The sequence below is a fragment of the Procambarus clarkii genome, chromosome 33 (genome assembly GCF_040958095.1).
Source record: "Procambarus clarkii isolate CNS0578487 chromosome 33, FALCON_Pclarkii_2.0, whole genome shotgun sequence".
NCBI lineage: Eukaryota > Metazoa > Arthropoda > Malacostraca > Decapoda > Cambaridae > Procambarus > Procambarus clarkii.
Window position 1 is genome coordinate 33465322 of NC_091182.1, and position 11993 is coordinate 33477314.

An 11993-nucleotide genomic window follows, 5' to 3' on the forward strand; every position below is an offset into this window, starting at 1 on the left:
CCAGTCAACTGCGCTTCACTTCATATGAAGTGTTGGGTACCGCGCACGATTTGAATGGCCCGCGTGTAGCTGGGGGTCCCATTCGCTGCCCAGGGGCTCTAGTAAACAGCGGCCATTTGAAAACAAATTCCCGCTCATGAACCGAAGGCATGGGAGGCCTCAGTTAGCGAGAGTCACCATGGCGAGCGCACGGTCAAAACGCCTCACGGGTACGCACCACTCAGTCCCTCACCCCAGAGCAAATAGCCCACGAATTATTCTCTGAAGGTGAAGAAAGTGTGTTTGATGATTCAGACAACGATGAGGATTATACACAGTTGTCGGGTGATAGTAGCAGCAGCAGTGAGAGTGAGAATGACCGCCATGCCATGGCGAGGCCTCTACGCTCACCCATGCCTCCTCGCTCAGTTTCTACCCCAATTCTACCACGACCTCACAGTTCCTGTGGATATTTTCTGTTTGAGGGTGACGAGTCAGAGGGAGGTGACTCCTTTTCTGGGTTTAGTGACTCAGATCATAGTTTTATTGAGCCTGTGGCTGGTACCAGTGGTGTAACTGGGCGAGAAATTGTCGCGTCAGCAGCATCTCGCCCAGCCAAGCGCCACCGCATGGCACCACATGAGGGACCAAGACCCTCGTGTTCACGTGCATCCACCTCACGTGCACCCACCTCACGTGCACCCACCTCACGTGCACCCACCTCACGTGCACCCACCTCACGTGCACGTAGCCGCCGTGCTTCTCGCAGACGGTATTCAGCTCCTGGTCGCCGGTATGCATCGCTTCCTCGCCGTCTTTCCTCTGCATCTCGCAAGACGCCTGGTGTACTTGAGTGGAGTGATGGTGACGATTTTATTCCTAATATTCCTCACTTTGACGATAAAGATGTAGGGATTACAAACCTTTTCCCTAATCAAGGTGAGGACATGGCTGAGATGGAATATTTTACAGCATTCTATGATGAAATACTCATGGAATACATGTACACCAAACGAACCTGCATGCTGCTTACCTGATTGAGAGGGAAATCACAGAATCTTCACGACTGCAGCGTTGGAAAAATACCACAGTTGCGGAAATGTATGTGTTTTTGGCACTCTGTTTGTTGATGAAGCACTGTCACAAACATGCAATAAGTGACTATTGGAGCAAGGACAAGACAATACCAACACCTTTATTCGGGAAATATATGTCACGAGACAGGTTTCAGATACTCCTCAGGTGTCTACATTTTGGAAGTGTTCAGGACCGAACACCTGATGATAGACTGTGGCGAGTGAGGCACTACATGAACGATGTTATTGGAAAATTCAGAGATTTTTACGTACCAGCACAGAAGCTGGTGGTGATGAATCTCTCGTACTTTTCAAGGAACATGTTCCATTCAAACAGTACATTCCCTCAAAACGAAACCGATTTGGCCTGAAATTTTTTGTTCTTTGTGATTGTGAGACAGGATACGTGTTACACATGATTCTGTACTCGGCTAGTGATGTAGACATTCCCGGTAACGACGAACATGGATTCTCGGGGAGTGTAGTGAAGACCATCATGGCTCCGTGGATGAACAAGGGACACATTTTATACACGGATAATTACTATACAAGTCCCTTGCTAGCTCGGTTCTTGCTAGAAAATAGAACCGGATTGGTTGGTACAGTAAAGCCACAACGAAGGGAAATGCCTGTGTTTTGACAACGACATTGCAGTTAGTGAGTGTCAGAGAAGGAAAAGTGATAACATTTTGTCAGTTCGGTGGAAAGACAAGAGAGAGGTGAACTTGTTGACAACAATTCATGATGGAACAATGGTGAACAGTGGGAAAGTGAGCCATAAAACAAACACACCACTATATAAGCCAGACTGTGTTTTAGACTATAATATCAACATGCGGTTGATTGATAAATCAGACATAATGATTGGCACTGCAGAGTGTGTGCGGAAGACATGTAGGTGGACGAAAAAAGTTTTCTTCCATCTTGTGGACATGAGCATGCTGAACTGTTTCAACATGTACCTTGTCGAGAACTGGACGTAAGCCCACTTTCCGTGACTTTGCATTTGATGCTGCAATACAGTTATTAGGAAAGTTTGCAAAAGATGTCCCAGGTATTCAGCGGCCCATCATAAACCCACTGTTGCAGCATGCTAGTACTCCACGCCTCGCTCACACTGAAGGCTTCCTAGCACACAAACTTAAGTATTTGCCACCAGCTGGGAAGCGTGCAATAGCCCAACGTGATGCTTGGTGTGTAAAACAACGACACGTAGAGACAAGAAACGGAAGCTTGTGCAAACATGGTGTGAAACGTGTGGTATCCCATTATGTGCTGTCGACTGCTTCAATGACTACCACAGTCTAGAAACTTCTAAGTGTGCTTCAAAGTGTGTATAGCGTGTGCGAGTGTGTAAATATGTAAACATATAAGCAGATAGCGTGTGCGTGTGTGTAAATATATACAAATATAAGCAGAACATACAATATAATAGACTGTAATGACATATTATATTGCCGTAATTGAAAACATTTGTGTGCGCCTGTGTATACTCAAATATGCAACAATTATGATACAAAATATGTTCAAACAGTATTTGAAACACAATTAGTGAAAAAAATTAGATAAAATGCGCTTAGACATTGTAAATAAATAGCGTGAAAATATATTTGTGGCAACTCTGGCTGTTTGAGGACCGCGCGCAACACCTCTGGGGCGTGTACTGCATGAGCGAACATGCAGATTGTGACGTCATCACTGAGCTCTATTTCCGGCTCTATTGCAACAAAAGTAAGTACAATAGAATTTTTTTTTTTTATTTTTCCCGTGATCAGTGAACAGAACTTAACAGATTAGCAAAAAAAAAATTTTTTTTTTTTTTTTCAAAATGACATGCGCCTGTGCGGATGCAGGATATTAGACCCCGAGCATGTTAAGGGTTAAACAAGCTACGAGGATGAGGAAAGGGGACGTTCCCTCCATGCTAGATTTGATATTTACCAGGAAGGAGGAAGAAATATTTGACATTCAGTACCTTCTTTCCTTGGGTCACAGTGACCAGGTCTTTTTGGGAGTAAAGTATGCAATGCATTATAATCAGGAAGAAAATAAGGAGGTTGAAGCAGTTGAAAAACCTGACTTCAGGAGAGGACATTATGGCGACCTTAGAAATTTTTTTATTGAGTATAATTGGACAGACTTGTTGCTAGGCAAGGAATGAGATGTATGTCAAGTTTTTGTGAAATATATGATAAAGGCACAAAAAAATTTATACCAAAACAGAGATGCAGAACTAGGAAACAGGATTGGTTCAACAGAAGTGCGAGAGGGCCAGAGACCAAAAGACACAAAAATGGAATCAATACAGGAAGAGGCCAAACCCCCAAACATACCAGCGATAGAAAGATGCGAGAAACAACTACACGGCAGTGAGGAGAGAGGCAGAAAGAAATTTTGAAAAAGGGATTGCAAACAAATGTAAAACAGAACCAGATCTATTCTATAAATTCATACACAACAAATTGCAGGTAAAGGATAATATTCAGAGGTTGAAAATGGGAAATAGATTCACAGAAAATGAAAAGGAAATGTGTGAAACATTAAACGAAAAGTTCCAAAGTGTGTTTGTACAAAATTAAATCTTCAGGGAACCAGACACAGTAAGAATTCCAGAGAACAACATAGAGCACATAGAGGTGTCTAGAGACGAAGTGGAAAAAAATGCTCAAGGAGCTAAGTAAGAACAAAGCAGTTGGTCCAGATGGAGTTTCACCATGGGTTCTGAGAGAATGTGCACCTGAGCTCAGCATTCCACTTCAACTGCTTTTTTCAGGCATCCCTGTTTACAGGAGTTGTAGCTGATGTGTGGAAAAAGGGTAACATAGTTCCAATCTACAAAAGTGGAAGCAGGGAAGACCCCCTCAATTATAGACCTGTATCATTGACAAGTGTAATAGTCAAAATATTGGAAAAATAATTAAACTAAATGGGTAGAATACCTGGAGAAAAAACATAATATCAGACAGACAGTATGGTTTTCGATCTGGAAGATCCTGTGTAACGAACCTACTCAGTTTTTATGATCGAGCCACAGAGATTTTACAGGAAAGAGATGGTTGGGTTGACTGCTTCTATCTGGACCTAAAAAAAAGGCTTTTGACAGTTTCCCATAAGAGGTTGTTCTGGAAGCTGAAACATATTGGAGGGGTGACAGGTAAGCTTCTAACATGGATGAAAAATTTCCAAACTGACAGAAAAATGAGGGCTGTAATCAGAGGCAAGGTATCGGATTGGAGGAATGTCACGAGTGGAGTACCACAGGGTTCAGTTCTTGCATCGGTAATGTTCATTGTCTACATAAATGATCTACCATTGGGAATACAGAATTATATGAACATGTTTGCTGATGATGCTAAGATAATAGGGAAGATAAGAAACCTAGATGATTGTCATGCTCTTCAAGAAGACCTGCACAAAATAAGTATATGGAGCAACACTTGGCAAATGGAATGTGGAATTGGAGAACATAGACCCCACATAACCTATAAATTATGTGAGAAGTCTTTAAAGAATTCTGACAAAGAAAGAGATCTAGGGGTGGTTCTAGATAGAAAATTGTCACCTGAGGACCACATTAAGAATATTGTGCGAGGAGCCTATGCTACACTTTCTAGCTTCAGAATTGCTTTTAAATACAGTGACACCTCGATTAACGAGCGGCTCTATTTACGACCATTTCCAGTAACGAGCAAGCCACTCGCAGCAAATTTGTGTCTATTGACGAGCTTCACCTCTATTAACGAGCAAAACCACATGGTGCTTCCTAGCGTCTCGCGGGTTCTCGCAAATTCTCGGACACCAGTGTTGTTGTTGTATCGTGCACGACAAGCATCCCTCTGCATTTATTTGTGCTTTTCTTTGTTTTTTTGTGGTTTTGTGACTACAATTTGTAACGCACGATGTCACCAGAGAAGCTGCTTGATAAAGATATTGTTGTCAAGATGAAGAATGACACAATTACTGTGGATTTGAAGAAGGAAATTATAGCAAAGCATGAGCGTGGTGTATGTGTGACTGATCTCACAAGGAAGTATGGCAGGGCCTCATCAACAATGTGCACCATTAGAAGGGGATGAGGAGGTAAGGGAGGATGCTGCCTCTTCCAGTGAGATCAGGGAAGTGTTGGGAATGTTTGAAAAGTTGATGGCATTCTTGGAAAAACTGCCCTCATAAAGCAGTAACAACCCGGTGTGTAAATATGTTTAATGACAATTTGCTGTCTTGTTTTAGGAACGTCCTAAAACAAAGACAAAAGCAATTGTCAATAGATACATTCTTTGCAAAAGTAGAGAAAAGAAGAGCCAGTGTTAGTGAACCACAACCCGGGTCCCAGTGGGGTGAAATTCCCAAGAAGAGAGAGCCTGCCTGACTCAGAGGTGGATTCTCCTTCCACACCATAACCCCTCTCCTCCTTCCCACCTCCCCATCGTCTCCCTCAAGCCAGCAACGACCCTTCATAAGGTAAAGTAAACATGAAAACAGTACAACAAAATATTTATAATTACATGTGAAGTATTATATTTACATAAAAAAATGTCATCCAAGTATGCATGTTTTTGGGAGTGGAACGGATTAAATTTATTTCCTTTATTTTAAATGGGGAAATTTGTTTCTTAAGACGAGTTTTCCACATAACAAGCTCGGTGGCAGAATGGATTAAACTTGTTAATCGAGGTGCCACTGTACATGGATGGAGAAATACTAAAGAAATTGTTCACGACTTTTGTTAGACCAAAGCTGGAATATGCAGCGGTTGTATGGTGCCCATATCTTAAGAAGCACATCAACAAACTAGAAAAGGTGCAACGACATGCCACTAAGTGGCTCCCAGAACTGAAGGACAAGAGCTACGAGGAGAGGTTAGAGGTATTAAATATGCCAAAACTAGAAGATACAAGAAAAAAAGAGGCGATATGATCACTACATTCAAAATAGTAACAGGAATCGATAAAATTAATAGGGAAGAATTCCTGAGACCCGTAACTTCAAGAACAAGAGGTCATAGATTTAAACTAATGAAACAAAGCTGCCGGAGAAGGTGGTGGAGGCCAAAACCGTCAGTAATTTCAAAGCGTTATATGACAAAGAGTGCTGGGTAGACGGGACACCACGAGCGTAGCTCTCATCCTGTAACTACACATAGGTAATTAACACTTAGGTAATTAGATGTCCGCGGCTGTTCAACATCTTACCAGCGAGCATCAGAAATATTGCCGGAACAACAGTGGACATCTTCAAGAGAAAACTAGACTGTTTTCTAAAAGAAGTTCCGGACCAACCGGGCTGTGGTGGGTATGTGGGCCTGCGGGCCGCTCCAAGCAACAGCCTGGTGGACCAAACTCTCACAAGTCAAGCCTGGCCTCGGGCCGGGCTTGGGAAGTAGAAGAACTCCCAGAACCCTATCAAGCAGGTATCAAGCAGGAGGGAGGGAGGGAAGGGGGAGGGGGAGTGGGAGTGTCTGGCACTCTGAATTAGTAGCGAAGCTTCAAGTACTAGGCATTTCAGACTCCATCGTAGAATGGATTCTAATAGTACTTCTCAATGGAGCAGAATACGAAACCCACATAATTGGTGTCAGCGTACCACAGGGTAGTGTGCTTGGTCCTATGCTGTGGAATGTCTGTTTCAAAGATCTACTTCACCTCATTCCTGAAGCTTAAGCCTATGCTGATGACTGCATGCTAACCTTTAAGTATGAAAAGGAAGACACGATGCATCAATCACCAACTTTCGTCAATTTCTACCTGGGGAAGATGACAGGTCACATTTGCCGCTGAGAGAACATAGGCGATGATGATGACTGCATACTGCAAATTGGACAAGCTTTCAAATGGGCAGCAAAAACCTAGAGCTCAGAGATGAAGTTGTCACATATTGGGAATGAAGTATAACTCTGTGACAATGAAGAGCCACGTGCCTAACCTAGCCCACAAACAGCCAGAATACTTACAGCCCTATGGTGCATCTTACACCTTTTTGATAGCAGAGGCTGCAAAACCTTATATGAAACACAAGTTCACTCCCATCTAGAGTATGCACCCCTCTCCTGGATTGCCTTTCCACTATCATTCATCAGACTTTTGGACAAAGTGGAGAACCATGCAAGAAAGCTCATCTCTAGTCTTGACCAAGTCTGGTAGGAACAGTCTGTACATCAGAGCCTGCAACATCGTCGCGATGGTCTTACTGTTATGTACAAGGCCAACATTCTCAAAGCTACGCACCTGGCTCAGCTTTGTGGACAACCAGTAGTTGGCACCCGTGACACAGGGCTCTCAGCCATCAACAATCTCATGCTGGAACTGCCTTTCTCAAGAACATGATCAATCAACGATCAATCATTCTTAGGCTGACTCGCATTTGGAACTTGTTCTTTCAACATGTTAATACATGGGAGATCAGGTCCATATATCCAGTTAGAAAATTCTATTGTGAACAATTTGATACCAAAATGGACGACATAGCATGAAATTTAAGGTGAGGAAACTGTAAAGAGTATACTAATTTTAGTGTGGTTACGCGCTCATGGGTAACACTCGGCTGATTTTCATGTTTTATGCGGGGAGACATGCTGGGATTTTTTACCTTATATGCACATATACTCTTTTAGAGAATTCTATTGCGAACAATATGATACCAAAGTGAACGTCGTAGCACAAATATTTAGGTCAGAACACTGGAAAGGGTATACACATTTTTAGTGTGAGTGCGCACTCACAGAAAACTCCAGGCCGACCTTGAGGTGGACCGAGATGTGCACCCTGGGTTGCACAAAGTGTTAATAGGGATTTAGGATAGGACAGAGGAAAAGAATGGTGCCTAACTACTAAGACAGTCGGGGGATTAAACGCCAACTTGCAAGAAGCAAGACCGTCACTTTAGAGAGAGTGAGTGAGTGAGTTAAGAAGAGAGTGAGCGAGCTAGGGGAGAAGAGTGAGTGAGTAAGTTAGGAGGGAGTGAGTTAGGGGAAGAGGGATTTATGAGAGAGGGAAAGAGAGAGAGAATGAATGAGTTAGTGGGAGAGAGTGAATGAGAGAGTTATGGAGAGAGTGAATGAGAGAGTTATGGAGAGAGTGAATGAGAGAGTTATGGAGAGAGTGAATGAGAGAGTTATGGAGAGAGTGAATGAGAGAGTTATGGAGAGAGTGAATGAGAGAGTTATGGAGAGAGTGAATGAGAGAGTTATGGAGAGAGTGAGTTAAAGAGGAGAGAGAAAAAGAGTGAGGGAGGGAGGAGAAGAATGATGCAGTGAGAGAGTGAGTGGGCGTTAGCGTTTACCACCTACACAACCCCAACAAAAGACCAAAGAGTTATGTAGACATAAATGCTACCACACCCTGAGTTTTTAATTACTTTTTATACTGAAACTTTAAGATCAAGGTCTAAGAGTGAGGCAAGGGAAATCAGATCTTAATGTTCTTAGTGGCTAGGTGTGGGCACGACTAGAGGCAAGGAGCCATGCCCCTTTCAGCTCAGTTGCTGCCAAATCACTTGGTGTTTACTGTAAAGGGATTCAGAACTGACATGCAGTGCTGGCTGGGAGTCAGGACTAGGCTGCCTTGTGATGATAATCGGTACTAATGAGTTATGAGCTTGTTTGAGTGAATCCTTTTTACTGTGTGACTCCTTTGTGGATTTGTTTGGTGGTTTTCAAGGCTTCTTTTTCTATGAACTCTGTAAAGCTGCACTGACTTTCTGGAGGCTGCTTCTGGTGAGGTAGTGAATTGTCATCTACTTCCTACACCACTCATGAAGGGGTCAGGTTCTGGCTCTGGTTCCCGGTAGTCCAAACTTAATTATCCACAACTGATGTGACCTTTTAGTGTGAAGCAATCTCAGGAAGATCGCTTCAGGGAGCCACCCGAACCAACTGAAAAGCCACAATTTCTCCAGAAATTGGCATTTCATTACATTCAACGCTTTTCTACAGGATCGTGTTTGGCATTCTTAACAAATTTGAGGGAAAAACCCAGTGGGAAAATTTGGTCCCATGTTTAAGAGGGATTGTATATTTAATGGGAGCTCTATATTTTGGAAGATGCACTGTATTACCTGCTTGCTTGATACCTGCTTGATGGGGTTCTGGGAGTTCTTCTACTCCCCAAGCCTGGCCCGAGGCCAGGCTCGACTTGTGAGAGCTTGGTCCACCAGGCTGTTGCTTGGAGTGGCCCGCAGGGCCACATACCCACCACAGCCCGGCTGATCCGGAACTTCTCTTGAAAACAGTCCAGTTTTCTCTTGAAGATGTCCACGGTTGTTCCGGCAATATTTCTTATAGTCGCTGGGAGGACGTTGAACAACCGCGGACCTCTGATGTTTATACAGTGCTCTCTGATTGTTCCTATGGCACCTCTGCTCTTCACTGGTTCAATCTTGCATTTTCTTCCATATCGTATATTACTGTACATTACTATACATATGCTATATTTTAGTAGCTATTAGGATGCCTCAACAATTTTATTATGATAGTGAATAGATGTTTTCCTGTAAGAGGATGATTTGAACGTGCAATGCTGAAGAAGTGGCTGAAAGTTTTGGTTAATTTGTGACTAGATTGCTTTCATTATATAAAAATCAGACATAAATAATAAGGAAATAATAATTTTTAAGAGCAAATTATTTACAGACAGTTTATTTTTCACACAGGATGATGGTCAGGAAAAGACTGTGAAAGAGGCTGGTTCAAGACAAGAGGATTTATTGAGCAACAGTAAGAATTCACCCAAGATAAAAGAAAAACAAGATGCGGGGTGACGTAATAAGTACTATCGACCTTTATTCAAAATAAAGAAAAAGTTGGCACCATAAGGGTAACATAAAACTGTGCTCCTCTTTTGAGGAGCATTTAGTAAAAAAAAAATGTATTTGCTATATTATTTTTACACATTATACATTCCTTACAAAAATATTATGCAAATATCACAATCTTTCTTTTTTTCTTATTATTGTAAGAATTTATGGATGTATGATAAGCAAAGAACAGCATAATTAAAGTATGGTATGTAAATGATGCTCACTAGTGGGAAACTATAGCGTGTGTGTTCTTGAAGTAGCTGGCACACTGAAATCAAAGTTATGCAAACATGTATGAACTTTGAGTTTTGATGCATATTATGTCATAATTACTGTTATTTCTCATACTCTTGTTTGAATGTGTCAATGCCATATTATTTATTGTCAGATTTATAGCGATGAATGAAAGTGGGTAATTACATAAATTGTTAACAATGCTGCTCACAAAACAGTGATATTAATATTTACTGGTAGTACTTTATTGAAACATAAGAAGCCGAGTGCATTGGCAAAGTAATCTCTGGTTACACCTGGGAATAGCATAAGGGGCTATTTGTTTCTCAATATTTATAATATTTGAAATTATTGTTTTACAATTCATAATGTTTTGTTTTTGTAATATAGATCTGTGTTGTTATTCTGTTTATAGGATGTTCTCTAACTTGACTGTGTTCATGTGTACATGACAGTGTGCACACACATCCAGCTACTGTACCAACACTTGATATTTTATGAGTTTATTATTTAATAATATAACTATTTATGATATTTACAAATGTAACATTTCAGGTTATAATAAAGACATTCTAAAATAAATATAAGACAATTTACATACATGTAATATATATATATATATATATATATATATATATATATATATATATATATATATATATATATATATATATGTATGTATGTATGTATGTATGTATGTATGTATGTTTTACCTAGTAGCCAGAATGATGCAGTACTCAGCCTTCTATGCAAGACCAAATTTGCCTAATAAGCCAAGTTTTCCTGAATTTATATATTTTTCTATTTTTTTCTTATGAAATAATAAAGCTATACATATCATTATGTAAGAGTTCATTTTGTTAAATTTGAGTTAAGACTAAGGTAGATATTTGACCGAACCTAACCAACCCTACCTAACCTAACCTAACCTATCTTAACCTAACCTAAACAAACACAACTAAGTCAATAATTTATGTTCTTAATATAATATAATAATAATAAACTAATTGGAAAAAGTTTATGGAAAAAAAGATCACTTGGCCTATTAGGCAAATCAGGCCTTGCATAGTAGGCCAAGAAGTGTGTTCTGGCTACTAGGTATCACATATGTATGTATGTGTATATATATATATATATATATATATATATATATATATATATATATATATATATATATATATATATATATATATATATATATTAGTATATTTTGGTAGCAGTCTTTCCTGTAGACATATTTTATTAAATATGACCGAAAAAGTAAGATTAATAATTCTAACACGAATTGCCACATCATCAATTCTAACACGAATTGCCACATCATCAATTCTAACACGAATTGCCACATCATCCTTCCCACCTCACTCAAATGTAATGCCACATCACCCTTCCCACCTCACTCAAATGTAGATATAAAATCAGGGAAACGCAAGTTCTAATCAGTTGTGTATTTGTGAAGTCTTTGAAAATGTAATAAGTTTTACGAAACGCGCCCGTGTCGCGTCAGACTAGAAATAAAAATGAATTTTGGAGAAGTGATTTTTGATTTACCTCCAACAGTGAAGCATAATGTACGAAAGATTGAGAAAATTCGTGTTAGAATTATTAATCTTACTTTTTCGGTCATATTTAATAAAATATATATATATATATATATATATATATATATATATATATATATATATATATATATATATATATATATATATATATATATATATATATATATATATATATATATATATATATATATATATATATATATATATATATATACACACACATTGTTAACAATGCTGCTCACAAAACAGTGATATTAATATTTACTATATATATATATATATATATATATATATATATATATATATATATATATATATATATATATATATATATATATATATATATATA

At 39.6% G+C, this 11993-nt stretch overlaps 1 long non-coding RNA gene across 1 annotated transcript in view; it reads left to right on the forward strand.

The window, feature by feature from the left end:
* Positions 1-10568, forward strand: part of LOC138349876 (uncharacterized) — a 22999-nt gene extending 12431 nt beyond the window's left edge. Inside the window, exon 3 of the long non-coding RNA XR_011230258.1 lies at positions 9702-10568. This is a non-coding gene — a long non-coding RNA (uncharacterized lncRNA). The remainder of the gene's footprint in view (positions 1-9701) is intronic.
* Positions 10569-11993: the final 1425 nt, after the last annotated feature.